At 56.0% G+C, this 13,181-nt stretch overlaps 2 long non-coding RNA genes across 3 annotated transcripts; both read left to right on the top strand.

The window, feature by feature from the left end:
• The first annotated feature begins 55 nt into the window (after positions 1-55).
• On the top strand, positions 56-2,351 carry LOC309837482. Of its 2 annotated transcripts, none has more exons than XR_014298257.1 (3): positions 56-144; positions 1,029-1,234; positions 1,447-2,351. It is a non-coding gene; the product is annotated as an uncharacterized lncRNA (long non-coding RNA). The 2 variants fall into 2 exon arrangements; XR_014298258.1 differs by lacking the exon at positions 56-144 and adding an exon at positions 765-917.
• A 5,893-nt stretch (positions 2,352-8,244) lies between these two features.
• On the top strand, positions 8,245-9,182 carry LOC309836558. The gene is made up of 3 exons (XR_014298168.1): positions 8,245-8,361; positions 8,807-8,848; positions 9,053-9,182. It is a non-coding gene; the product is annotated as an uncharacterized lncRNA (long non-coding RNA).
• The last annotated feature ends 3,999 nt before the right edge of the window (positions 9,183-13,181 follow it).

Below are 13,181 nucleotides of genomic sequence, written 5' to 3' on the forward strand. Positions count from 1 at the left end.
GCGCTCCGGCTCTGCGCAGGCGCGGGGATCTGTCCCAACGCGGTGTCCGCGCAGGCGCCGGCTCTGCGCGGGCGCGGGGTGTGCGCAGGCGCGTGGCGGCGGCCTTACCGGTAGCGCGCGGGTCCCTGAGGTGGAAGACTCGAGGTGAAAGCTGAACTCAGCTCGGCAGGACGCGGGCCCCGCCGCCCGGGGTTCCCATAGACTCCCCACCCCCTGGGCGACCAGTTCCTGGGTGGCGGGCTGCTAAGGGAGGAGCTCCTTCGGAGATAGGTGCTTTCAAACCCCGCTCCCATTTTAAGCAAGGATTCTTTTTTCCTGGTTGAAATGGGTTGCCACATTTATATTGACTCTTTTATTGCTGTAAAATGTACCATTTTGACCACTTTTAAGCGTGCAGTTCTGTGGCATTAAGTATCTTTATATCGCTGGGCAACCATCCCCACCCTCCACCTCCGGAACGTTCTCATTTTCTTAAACTGGAACTCTATTCCTTACACAGTAACTCCCAATTGCCCCCTTCCCTTTGTAAAAATTTATTTTTAGTTTTAAAATGATTCAGGTGTCAGTGAAGATAGGAGTATGTGATATAAATTCTCCCACTCTGGAGGCTGCTCCCCCAGTTCCGTTCCTGAAAGTATCAGCAAATAGCTTTCTTCCCCTTCGGTGTTTCTTGGAGATCATCCCCGATGATCTAGACTTGCCATAACTTGTCCACCGTGTCCCCTGTTGGTTGACAGTCGGGTTGTTACCAATGTTTGGACACAAGCTGCTTTTTTGTGCAAGTGTGAGGTCTTCTGTGGGAGGAATCCCTGGAATTGGCATTGCTGGGCCCGGCAGGATGTGCCTAAAGTAACGTTGATAGCTCTTGGCAAGCTCCCTCTGGAAGCTCCATTGATCATTGAAGCCCAGCCACAAAAGTAAGGGAGCCCGAACCTTCCCCGGCACGGCGGCTCCCCCTCTGCCTGACGCGTGAAAACTGGTATCTCACTGCCGTTTACAGCTGTGTTTCTGATGGTGGTTATTTTAAGGTTTTCTTGGAGTCGCTTTTCGGTTTCATGCAAAGCCACTGAAACCTTTTTGAAGAGTTGCTGGTGGATTCCTCTGGACAGTGGTCGCGGTGTGTTCTCTGAGCCACAGAAGAAGGGTCACCCGTGAACCTCAGTGATTTATGCTCTGCCGTGGTAGTGACGTGAGGGGCAGCACAGACGTTCATGACACATCTGTTTTGCGCCAGGTATTGTGCTAGGTGCTCCACCCTACATCACCTGGGTAACTTCAGTTTTATGGTTTATAATTTAAGTATTTACCGTAGAGTGAATGTCACCCCAGATTCGTATGTTGAAACCTAACCCCCCAGTGTGATGGCGTTAGGAGGGGGACCTCTGGGGGTGATGAGGTCATGGGGATGGAGCCCTCATAAAAGGGACCCCTCACCCCTTCTTCCAGGTGAGGAAACAGCAGGAAGACACCACCCGGGAACCTGGAAGGGGCTCTCACCAGACACTGAATCTGCCAGCACCTCGACCTTGGACTTCCAGCCTCCAGAACTGTGAGAGCTCAGTGGTAGTTGTTTAAGCTGCCAGCCTGTGCTGGTGTTTGAGATAGCATCTTGAACAGACGTAGACAGTACTACATGGACGTGATTTAGAGAGTGAATTACCAGATCCCCTTCTCTGCCCCCCGCCCAGGTTCCAGCTCACCAAAGGCAGCCACTTTTAAATCTCTTATATTTCTCTGTGTTTCTAAATAATCTGCTTCTTTTCCCTCTTTCTTTCTCTCTTTCCTTTATTTCCGTTCTCGATGGTGTCTGTTGATTACCACTAAGTAGGAATGAGGAATTCTCTTCCAGCCCCACCACAGTCCTTCCTCCCCCATACAGTTAAATGTTCTCAGTGTTACGATGGTGTAAACCATGTTCACGGTTGAACATGTAGGCATAAATGCCTGACTGTGTGCATGTGGGCAAAGGCTCCCCTATGTAGTGGGGAACCTTGAACAAACAAGCCCCCTGAAGGAGGGCTGGACGTAGACCCCCAGGCTGACACCGTGAGCCCCAGGTCTCCTGAATGGTCAGTCTACATGCATGTATAAGATAAACTCATCATAGGGCCTCTATTTTCTTTTTATTTCTTTTTTTTTTTTTTTTTTTTGTCAGAGAGGTGTGGGTTAATGCCTGTTGGGTCATGGTGAGGGTGAGAAACCAGACGGAGAAACTTTAAGACCCACGTCCACACGTTCTGATTTGCTCCATTCAAACGTGTTTCACAGGCGTGGTGGTAGGTGCAGGGAAAATGGAGTCAGCTTGAATTGTCAAGGTCGAGGGGCAACAGCGAAGCCTGGAGCATCTCCCATAGTCCTCAGATTTCCTGTCTTGTTTCAAAGCATTTTTTTTTAATGTGGTGAAATATACGTAACGTAAAATTTACCATCTTAACCGTTTTCAAGTGTGCAGTTCAGTGGCAATAAGGGCACTCACGTTGCTGTGCGGCCATCACCACCATCATCTCCAGAGCTCTCTGATCTTCCCAAACTGAGACTCTGTCCCCACTGAATGCTGACTGCCCACCCCTCCTCCAGCCCCTGGCAGCCACCCTTCTACTCTCTGTGTCTGAATGTGTCCACTCCAGGGGCCTCGTGTAAGTGGAATCCTATAGGATTTGTCCCTCTGTGTCTGGCTTATGTCACTGAGCATAATGTCCTCAGGGTTCATCCACGCGGTAGCAAGTGCCAGGATTTCCTTCCTTTTTAAGGCTGAGTAATACTATTCCGTGGTGCGGACGGACCATTGCTTATCCATTTATCCATCAGTGGATTTCTGTGGTGCTTCTGCCTGTTGGCTGTTGTGAGGAATGCTGCTGTGAACGTGGGTGTCAAACATCCCTTCAAGTTCCTGCTTTCAGTTCTTTTGGGTAGAATTGCCCAGTGGTAGGATTGCTGGCTCATGTGGTAGTTCTGTGTTTAATGTTTTGAGGAACCTCCAGACTGTTTTCCCCGCGCCTGCACCATTTTACATCCCCGCCAGCAGTCACGAGCTTCCCGTTTCTCTGTGTCCCCGCTGACCCTTGTTCTTTTCTTTCGTTCTTTTTCTGTGGTAGCCATCCCAAGGGCTGTGAAGTGTGAGCTGGTGTCTCATTGCGGTTTCATGTGCATTCCCAGGTTTCCTTTTATTTGTGGGGATTTCTCAGTGTTGATGAGAGAGCATGTGGGATGGCGTTTCCCAAACGTTGGCATGCGTACCCGTCACCCAGGGAGTGTGCTTGCAGTGCAGGTTCTGAGTCAGGAGGTCTGGGAGTCTGCCTGTGTAGCCAGCGCCCCAGGTGTCGACGGCAGAAGCTGCTGGGTGAGGACCACACCGTGAGTAATAAAGACAGATAACACAGTGCACAGAGGCCCTGCAGTCAGGCCAACCCAGCGTGGGGGTAACTTTCGAAGCCGCAGAGAGCGTGTTTCCTACAGCAGGGCAGTGCTCCCTGAAGGGACTTAGTGGATGGGAGGTGACTTGAAAAGATGATATGTGTCTGTACGTAGATCTTTCCTTATTGCCCTTTCGTTTCAATTCAGTCCACTCTGGAGATCCTCAGCAGCGAGGTTACTCTGGAACCGGGGACGTGTGAAACACCAGGGAGTGAGGCAGTGGGAGATGGAAAGGGAGGGAGTCTCCTGTCCCGGGGGAGATTACCTTGGTGGGGGGGATTCGCTACTTACAGAGAAGGTGACATTGCAGAGGTGGTGAGGTACAGGGAGACTCCACTGTGAGGTGGTACACGTGGGCGATGCAGACGGTGTGGTCCAGGGCAAGCGGACGGAAGAGGAGTCCGGGGGGGGCGGGCGGAGCCGGGGGGTCGGAGCGGCGCTGGTGTCGGGGACGTTCTGGCAGTGGAGGCGGTGGGAGCCACTGAGCAGGAGAACATAGGAGGAAGCTCCTCTCTCCTCCAGGCCAAGCCAGCAGCCCGGCGGCAGCACCCATTCAGAGCGAGAAGGGCCAGTGCCCCGGATTTCACTGCGCGCCTCGTTTCTCATTGTCCTCTCCGTCACCTTCTGGAGTCCCATGGGGCTTCTCATCTTAAAGGGCTTGAACTCGACGACCTCTAAAGGCCCAAGACTCTGACCCTGCGCCCGCACAGCGAGCCCGTCTCCGTGGGTCCCGGCACTGGCTCGAGGCTTTTCTGCAGAAGGCTGGGTGGCAAACACCATTGGCTTCCTGCCTCTTCCAGCTCGGCCGCCACGACCTGCCTTTGCTGTGGCAGATCCAGAGCAGCGCTAGAAAACGAGCAAGTGACACGGACACGGAGGTGTGCATCTCAGAGAATTTTCAGGCCACAACGTCTTCTTTGGATTTTGTTGGTATTTTTTTACAGTGGTAAAATACACATAACACACAACGTCCCTTTTAACCGGGTTTGAGTGTTCAGTTCTAAGAGCGTTCACACTGCGGTGCAGCATCACCACCGTCCGCCTCCAGAACGTTCTCACCCTCTTAAACTGAGACTCTGTCCCCAATAAACGCCGACTCCCCGGCCCTCACAGCCACCATCTACTTTCTGTCACTCTGACTTTGGCTCCTTTAGGTCCCCATGTCAGTGGAATCATATAGGACCTGCCTTTTTGTGTCTAGTTTATTTCACTGTGCATCGTGTCCTCAGGGTTCACCTGTGTGGCGAGCATCACGGTTTCCTTCCTTTTTATTGCTGAGCGACGTTCCGTTGTACAGATGGACCACACTTTATTCATCCATCCGTGGATGCTGGGCTGCTTCCGCCTCTTGACCATTGTGAATAATGCTGCTATGTCTTTTTTTTTAATATTTATTGATTGTTTTGGCTGCGCTGGGTCTTAGTTGCGGCACGTGGGCTCCTTAGTTGCAGCACGTGGGCTCCTTAGTCGCGGCATGCGGACTCTTAGTTGCGGCACACATGCGGGATCTAGTTCCCTGACCAGGGATCGAACCCGGGCCCCCTGCATTGGGAGCACGGAGCCTTAGCCACTGGACCACCAGGGAAGTCCCTGCTACGTCTTTTGCTTTTCTTTGATATGAGCATCCCCAGCTCTTGGGCTGTCCAAAACAGGTCGGGAGGGCTCGGTCTGGCCCCTGGCCATGGCTCACTGACCCTGCTCTCAAGCAAAACGGTCCCAAATCACATTCTGTGCTCTGCTTTGCATTGCCTTGTAAGTATCCAGGAACTGCCCACGCTCACCAGCCATCCCCATCTAGAGAAAACGGATCTCGGTGGACTGGCCCAGGGCTGAGGGCTGTCAGCTGGACCATGTCCCGGTCATCACTGCAGGGGACGCCCGCCCTACCCTTTTCTTCTTGATAACTTTTTTTCCCCCACAGCCATTGTTTCTCGGTAAAAGTTTTCCTGTTTCTTAAGGAACGTTTGATGCACATAAAAGAATACAGGTCATGTGGTCATTTAAAGCGTCAAAAAATGAAGCCCTAGCCTCTACCACTTACTTGGAGAACTCCCACCAGTTTCCCCAAGTACCTGGTGCATCTCCCATCCTGGTCCACTCGCAGATGCAAGGAGGTGGATGGCCCTCCTTTCTGTGAGGTCTTGTTCCTGCACAGCACTTCCTGTGTCTGAGCCTGGCTCTTCTCGTAGTTATGTCTCTAAGGACCCCTGACTCTTCCTTATAGGATGAATTGAGTGTCAAGATGACCCAGCTGCAGAGGACCTGCTGGCATCCTGGGAAGGTGAGGATGACAGACTAGTGGGGTTGGTAGCAGAAATGGAGAAACAGAGCTCAGTTCACGCTCCGCGCGGAGACTCGTGGGAGGTCACCCCGGCCTTCATGCTTTCAGGCTTTCAAAATCACCTTCCATTGTCTCTCTCTTGAGGGAAGAGTGTAACTTCCTAGTAATCACAGAACGGAAGTTCTGAAGCCTTCAGAGTCCTTTTAAACTTGGCTACGTTGTGCGTGCCCCTCTGATCGTTCACGAACTTTCGTTGGGGTCCTCCTCCAGCAGGTGCTGTTTCGGGTGAGGGGGGAGGTTGGCAACCTCCTTGTGGAGGTGAGACGGCTTCTAAAAATTGAACAAAGGGGACTTCCCTGGTGGTCCAGCGGTGAAGACCCCGCACTCCCAATGCAGGGGGCCCAGGTTCAATCCCTAGTCAGGGAGCTAGATCCCACGTGCCCCAACTAAAGATCCCGCGTGCCGCAGCTAAGGCTTGGCGCAGTCAAATAAATAAATATTTTTTTAAAAAAAGACTGAACAAAAGCACAGCAGAGAGAGTGGCACGGGAGGCCACAGGTGACAGCGGTGGGTCGCCGGGAGATGCAAATATATGCTGTGGTCCCACGGGCGTGGCGACAGCCTGGAGAACGATGTGATTGTAACTGTGTCTTGAGAGCAAAGCCAGTCGGTGACATGGATGCATTGGAGCGAGGGCTGTCTGTGGCCAGCGAGACCTCTAAAAGGTCACCGCGGTGGTCTGTGCCACTGTCCTCTTCTGTGACGTAGGCTAAGAGATAAAGTGTCACAGACAGTGACAGTCTGGAATGGAAGGTCTGGACCAGCAGGGGAGTGGCAGCGAACAGAGCCTGAGGCCTGGAGGAGTGAGATGGGAAGAAAGCACAGGGCGAGTCGAGGGCCCAGGGCTGGAGACAGAGGGAGGGCAATCGTGGCAAATTCCACCCGTGGGAATTCCAGAAAGCGCCATCGCATCTGTAGTGACAGAAAGCAGACCAGTGGCTCCCGAGGGGGTGGGTTGGGCGGATGAGGAAGGGGCAGGAGCAAGCTTCCTGGGGGTGGGTATGTCCCTTCCGTCGGTGGGGGCGATGGTGTCACAGGTGCGCATCACACGTGGACGCCAGCGTACGTGCAAGTGAGCATATGCCAGCCACCTCTCAGTGAAGCAGGTTTGATTGTGCAGGATTTTCTGTGAGGCCCAGGTGGATGACTTTGAACTGAAGGGCTCAGAGAGGGTGGGAGAGGGCTCTCGCTGTTGTCTGAGGATAACACGCTCATGGTGTCAGAGGCGCTGTCTTTGCCCAGCTGCTCATCTAAAAGTACTTGCCTTCAGTCTTGGAACCGAGAGGGCAGCGCGGGAAGAAGTTCCACAAGTGGGGAATGAAGCTGCATCTGGAGGAGGGCGGGGTGTGGGTGGTGAGCCCCCTCCCCTCCTCCGGCTTGCGTCTCTTTTTTCTTTTAACGTATGGATTTTAAATGAATTAATTAATTTATTTGGCTGCGTCTGGTCTTAGTGGCAGCACGCGGAATCTTTGTTGCGGCACGCGGGATCTTTCACTGCAGTACGTGGGCCCATCTTTGCAACATGCAGGCTTCTCTCTAGTTTTGGTGTGCAGGCTCCAGGGCACGCAGCCTCAGGAGTTGTGGCGTGCGGACTCTCTAGGCTCTCTAGTTGTGGCGCGTGAGCTCTAGAGCGTGCCGGTTTAGTTACTCCACGGCATGTGGGATCTTAGTTCCCTGACCAGGGATCGAACCTACGTCCCCTGCGTTGGAAGGCAGATTCTTAACCACTGGACCGCCAGCTAAGTTCCTCGCGTCTGACGTTTGCGTCTCGGGCCTCGAGTATAGGCCCAGCGCACGTATGCACATGTTCAAGAAGCATGAGTTTCAGGAGCATCGCCTGAGTGCAGGGCCTCCTGCGGGGCCTGATGCCATCGTGAAGAGACACAGAGGCCCTGTTTCCACCATGGTCTGAGCCCTAACCTCGTCCGTCTGCATGGCCCCTGCTCCCCCCCTGTTGAAATGAGTGACGTTTTCCCAGGAGCAGCTCACTCTACCCTGGATCCCACTCCCAGCTGCCGTGTCTGACCCGAGTTTGGATCTCTGCTCTGCCATTGGCCAGTGGGCCTCTCACAGTCCCAGCCTCTGTGCGCTCCCATTCCCTACAGAGTCCTTCCTCTTGGGGCCTGTTGGGAGATGACACAGCTGGCAGGGAGCCAGCGCCAGCATCACCCTGCAGGCCCCGTGTTTGGACGTGGGATCTTTACAGAGCGGATTAGACTAAAGTGAAGCCAGAGATAAGAAAAGAGATAAGAAAATAGGACCCAGGGCTTCCCCGGTGGCGCAGTGGTTGGGAGTCCGCCTGCCGATGCAGGGGACACGGGTTCGTGCCCCGGTCCGGGAAGATCCCACATGCCGCGGAGCGGCTGGGCCCGTGAGCCATGGCCGCTGAGCCTGTGCGTCCGGAGCCTGTGCTCCGCAACGGGAGAGGCCACAACAGTGAGAGGCCCGCGTACCGCAAAAAAAAAAAAAAAGAAAAAGAAAATAGGACCCAGACACATAGGCGGATGACCACGTGAGGAACTGGGGAGAAGCCGGCCTCGGGAGGAGCCACCCTGCCGACCCCTGGATCTGGGACGTCCGGTCTCCAGGACGCTGAGACAGGAAAGGTGTGTGTTGAGCCGCGGGCTTGTGGTACTCTGTCATGGGTTATAACACACCAGTTCCCCAGATCTTAGGAACAAAGGCACAGAGCAGGCTGCTCTGCGTGTGTAACTGTAGCCGTTAACAGGGACCCTCTGTGGGCTCTTCAGCGGCCCCGGGGTTATCCCCGCTCTTGCAGGTGTTTGGCGAATCTTGAGAGGTGCCTTCCGGCCGCGTCTGCCAGCGTCTTGTTGCCGAGCTTCCCGTGAGACGTTTACGGTTCCAACAGACACGCTTAAGGTCTCACTGAGACCCAGGGCGCTGGGCTCCCGGAGGCAGAGTGCGGAGGGCTGTTCACCAGGGGCTGCGGGCTGCCTACCTGCCTTTAGCCCCCAAGCCCGGCTCGCAGCAGCCCACGTCAGCCCTCCGGTGGACCAGGCGCTCCAACCTCCCTTTCCTCTTTCTCCTCAGCTTCTCTCTCCTGTTTCCCAAAGCCCGGTCAGCTCTGAGATGGTGAGTGTCTCCTGCCGTTCTCCTTGCTTCCAGCCCATCTTCCCCCCCCCACCAGGCGTGGGAGGGGACCCGCTTCCCATGTGGATTCCAGAGCTCCCCTTCCTGCGCGTCTGGCCGCCCTCTGACCGTCTCACCCCACGCCCTGGCCCTGCGTCAAAAACGTATCTGCTCTCCTGATCTGGCGCCTTATTTGTGGTTTCCAAGGGAAAGGAAAGCTCGGGATTGCTTACTGAGCAGCAACGTGGTTTAGGAGCCAAGACTACAGACTCCGGAGCCAGAAATCCCAGCCCTGCCGTGGACCCGCCGTGAGACTCTGGACAAGCTGCTTGGGCCCTCAGTGCCACGTCCTCCCTCACGGGGATAAAGCCGTGAGAGGGGTCGTGTCGGCGCCATGCCACGTCCGTCCGCAGTAACTGTTGATTACTGTCGGTCCCCAAAGAAGCTCTCAGGTGAGTACAGTCGCCCTTCAGAAGAAACTCTTCATTAAATCAGGAGTAAATAACGCAGCCTCTGCAGCTTCCAGTTTTCTGAAACGAGGGCTCCAAACACGGCGTCGTCCACTGTATGCACGAGGCTGGGAAGCCTCGCCAGCTGGGTGGACAGCTGGCATCCCGCCCACACTCCTTGGCCTCCCTGTTCGAGCCAAACACCGTGGAAAGTATTTCCCTCATCAGGGGACATGTGCACCCGGCTTACCTGCTTCCAGACGCCCGCACATGTGGTCCTGCAGCCCGGCTGCCCCTGTAACTAGATCTGGGGCTTGATCCATGCAGCCTGGATGAGCCCAGGAGGCTGCTTGCCGGGCCTCTGGGGCTGACGACGGTTATCACGTTTGTGCTAAGCACAGCAGACCCCTATCCAAGGGCGGGAAAAAGCCGCGATTGTGAGACAAGCCCCAGAGCTGGATCGAAGGGGCAGGAAAGTCTGGTGTAGACCAAGGCTCGCCCTGGTCCCTCTTTATTCCCCCATTCCCTCGGTGTTTGTCCAGGGCCTGTCCCGGATCAGATAGAGGTTAGGCACGTGGGATGCAGAGGCTGCCGCCACGTGGGGGCTTCGTGGGAGAAAGTGGCCTCGTGTGCGATGCGAAGGGCGACAGGCTTGAACTTGAGACTGCGGGGCAGGCAGCCTGTCTGAGGCTGGAACGGCGTGAGCTGAGGAGGTCGTGGAGCCGCCCCTGGGGCGCAGGATGCAGGCTGAATGGGAGGTGGCAGCAGGGGCCGGGAGGATCCTTCCACTGTCGGCCTGGGAGGTGGCCGTGAAGGTCGAGGTGAAGATGCTGGTCTGAGAAGGCCTGAGAGGTGCAGCTGGCTGACTGTGGGGTGGGAGGGTGAGTACAGGGCCCGTCTCTCGTGATGCACGTGTGAGGAAACCACGTGGCCTCGGAGAGTCATTTCTGGAGTCAGTGGATAAAGCAAGAAACACGTCAGGGCAGAGCTGCCCCGTGACCGGTGGATGGCTCCCCGGAGCGGCGGACCCCCTCCCAGCTCCTCCCCGGGCGGCCCCCCTGCCACTCCGGCCCTGAGGGCTCACGTTCACACTCGAGGGTCCCGGGTAGGGCTTCCCACGCCCGCCCAGACGATTAAAGGCCCCCGAGAGCTAGTTTGTGTGGAGGCTTCCATCTGTTTTTACGCACTTCGGAAGTTCAACTTGCGGAATTCGTTCACTAAGTTCATTTAAAGTGATCAGTGATAAACCCATCACGTGTTAACGTTTTGTGAACAGTAGACATTTTCTGAGGCAGAGTTGTAGCGTGGACAGTGGTGGTGGTTCGCATCTTTGCGAGTGTCCACGTGCGGCCCCGTGGACGTCTGTGGCCAGGCTGTCCCCTCAGCCTCCTCCTTCTGACGCTTTGGCTGACGTGTGGGAAGGAAACCTAGCCGTGTGGCGGGGACGCGCTGGAACCACTTTCGGACGATGTGGCTCTTGTTTGAAAGCACCTGAACTCTGCCCGTTGTGCTGTGATCCCGGCGCCGGCAGTGAGCTTCCCGCAGTCTGCTCCACTGGCTTCCCTGGTCTGTCTGGTGCTTTGTGTCTTTGGTCCAGGCGGGGCTTTGTGACATCCACATCGTCATTTGGAAAATATTGCTTCACTGACTACACAGAGCTTCCAAATGCTGACGTTTCTTTTTTATATATATATAAATTTATTTATTTATTTTTTGTGTTGGGTCTTCGTTGCTGCGCGCGGGCTTTCTCTGGTTGCGGCGAGTGGGGGCTACTCTTCGTTGTGGTGCGTGGGCTTCTCATTGCAGTGGCTTCTCTTGTTGCGGAGCATGGGTTCTAGGCACGTGGGCTTCAGTAGTTGTGGCACCCGGGCTCAGTAGTTGTGGCTCACCGGCTCTAGAGCACAGGCTCAGTAGTTGTGGCGCACGGGCTTAGTTGCTCCGCGGCATGTGGGATCTTCCAGGACCAGGGCTCGAACCCGTGTGCCCTGCACCGGCAGGCGGATTCTTAACCACTGCGCCACCAGGGAAGTCCCTGACATGTTTCATTTTACAGTATGAAAAACTCACTTCCTCATCAGAAAAGTCTTTAAGATTGGGAAGTTGCCAAGCTTTTACGGAAGACAGACGTTTCCAAAATTGCCGTTTTCTCTTGAAAGCGCAAGTGCTATCATTGGCAGTAAATACTGTCCGTCCTCCCTGAAGTGGCAGGCTCACTGGTCCTTTTCTGAGAAGCCGTCTGCGAAGACTGTGGTCGAGGTGACCCTGCACACCTCACACGGCAGGTCCCCCTCCAGTGGCAGTGGAGGGCCGCGCACACTCCCCACATCTCCACTCAGAACGTCGCAGGGACCAGGACTCAGGTTGGAGGACGTCCTGAAGCTGCACTGCTCTGCGTGAGTGTGTGGTGGTGAACGTTGGCGCCTCGGTCTGTGCGGAGCCGCCAGTGGTGCAGCCCCCTGCTTTTGCACCGTCGATGTTGTGAGGAATGTAACGAGCCTCCCTGCGCGTGGCCCCCTGGACAGGGGTCTGCAGGCCACCTGTGAGAACTACTCTGCTGGAGGAGGAGGGAGACGACCCCTGGGGTGAGCGGAGCCAGTGAGACGGCGGGCCATGCTTCCCCGATGCCCAGCAGGGTCACCTCGACTGTCCTCAGCCTCTTTCTGGCCAGTTCAGAGCAGCTGCATGTCAGAGGTCACGCTGCAGCATTCCCAGAGAGCCCCTGTGACTCCATGATCTGCCTTCCCTATAGAAGTACAGGTGTCACTGTGTCCTGGGCCCCAGGCCTGTTCCCGGGAGAAGGAAAGGGGGCAGGTGTTGGAGCTGGGAGCAAGACTGAGGTGATTCTGCCTCTGCCTGAGGACCAGTTACAGGTGACCCTTATAGGGGGCAAAAGCAGCCCTGAGGGGCAGAGGTGTGGGGAGGGGGAGGCCTGGGCACAGCTGGCTGTGAAACCCTGGGTGGTGGGGAGCGCTGACTGGCGCCTGGGAGGACGGTCTCTATTCCACGTGACACCCAAGGATGGCCCGTGCTCACCCAGCAGGATGGACCCTGGTGGGAGCCCCGCCCTCACACCTTCTGCCCTCCTGTCCGTCAGCTCTCCCCAGCGCCCTGCTGGCACCTGAGGACACCCTGGGCAGCTGCCAGACCATCTCTTGGGCAGCTCGGCTTGGGCTGGGGGGTGCAGCTGGGAGGAGAGGTTTCCTGGAGCCAGAACTTGGTGGTCGAGAAATGGACGCAGAGTCTAGGAGGGGTTAAAGGCCGAGGGTCTCCCTAGAGGTAGCGATCGTATTTTATGTTTGGTGTGCCACGTGTCTTCTTTTGCTGCTGTGTCTCCCGGGCCCCTCCTGAATTCTGGAACAGAGGGTAGCCCACTTCCCTTCGCTCAGAAGCAGGAACCAAGGCTTCACAGTGGAATGAAGCCACTGTAAAGGCTGGAGCCGGAACGCCTCACTGCTGGATCTGGTGGAGGCTCTGTGTTTGCAGCGGACTCCCACAGACCCCGGCTGGGGGAGCGGTGCCGCCTCGCCCCACATCAGCTCCAGCCTCGCCCCGCGCCTCTGAGTCCTGGCAGCCGGGGCGCTCTCCCTGGAATCCTCCGCCATCCACAAGGTGATGGCGGCTGGAAACTTGTTCCACTGCACTTTGCCAGGGAGCTATACTTAGCCGCCAAGTGGAGGCCAGGAGTGGGCTCGCTGAGTATAGATAGTAACCAGCGGACTATTTTAGAACTCCCAGAGAACCCCCAGCACGGTATTTATAGAAGCCTCTGGGCTTCTGGAAGGGAAGCCATAACCTTAGCGTGCCTGGGCCTTCAGGAGAGAGGTCTCTCCACGGGGAGCGGGGCAGGGAGCTGGGCCCCCGAGAGGCTGGGTGTCCCTCTCACACCT

The sequence above is a fragment of the Grampus griseus genome (genome assembly GCF_964374135.1).
Source record: "Grampus griseus genome assembly, chromosome: 19".
NCBI lineage: Eukaryota > Metazoa > Chordata > Mammalia > Artiodactyla > Delphinidae > Grampus > Grampus griseus.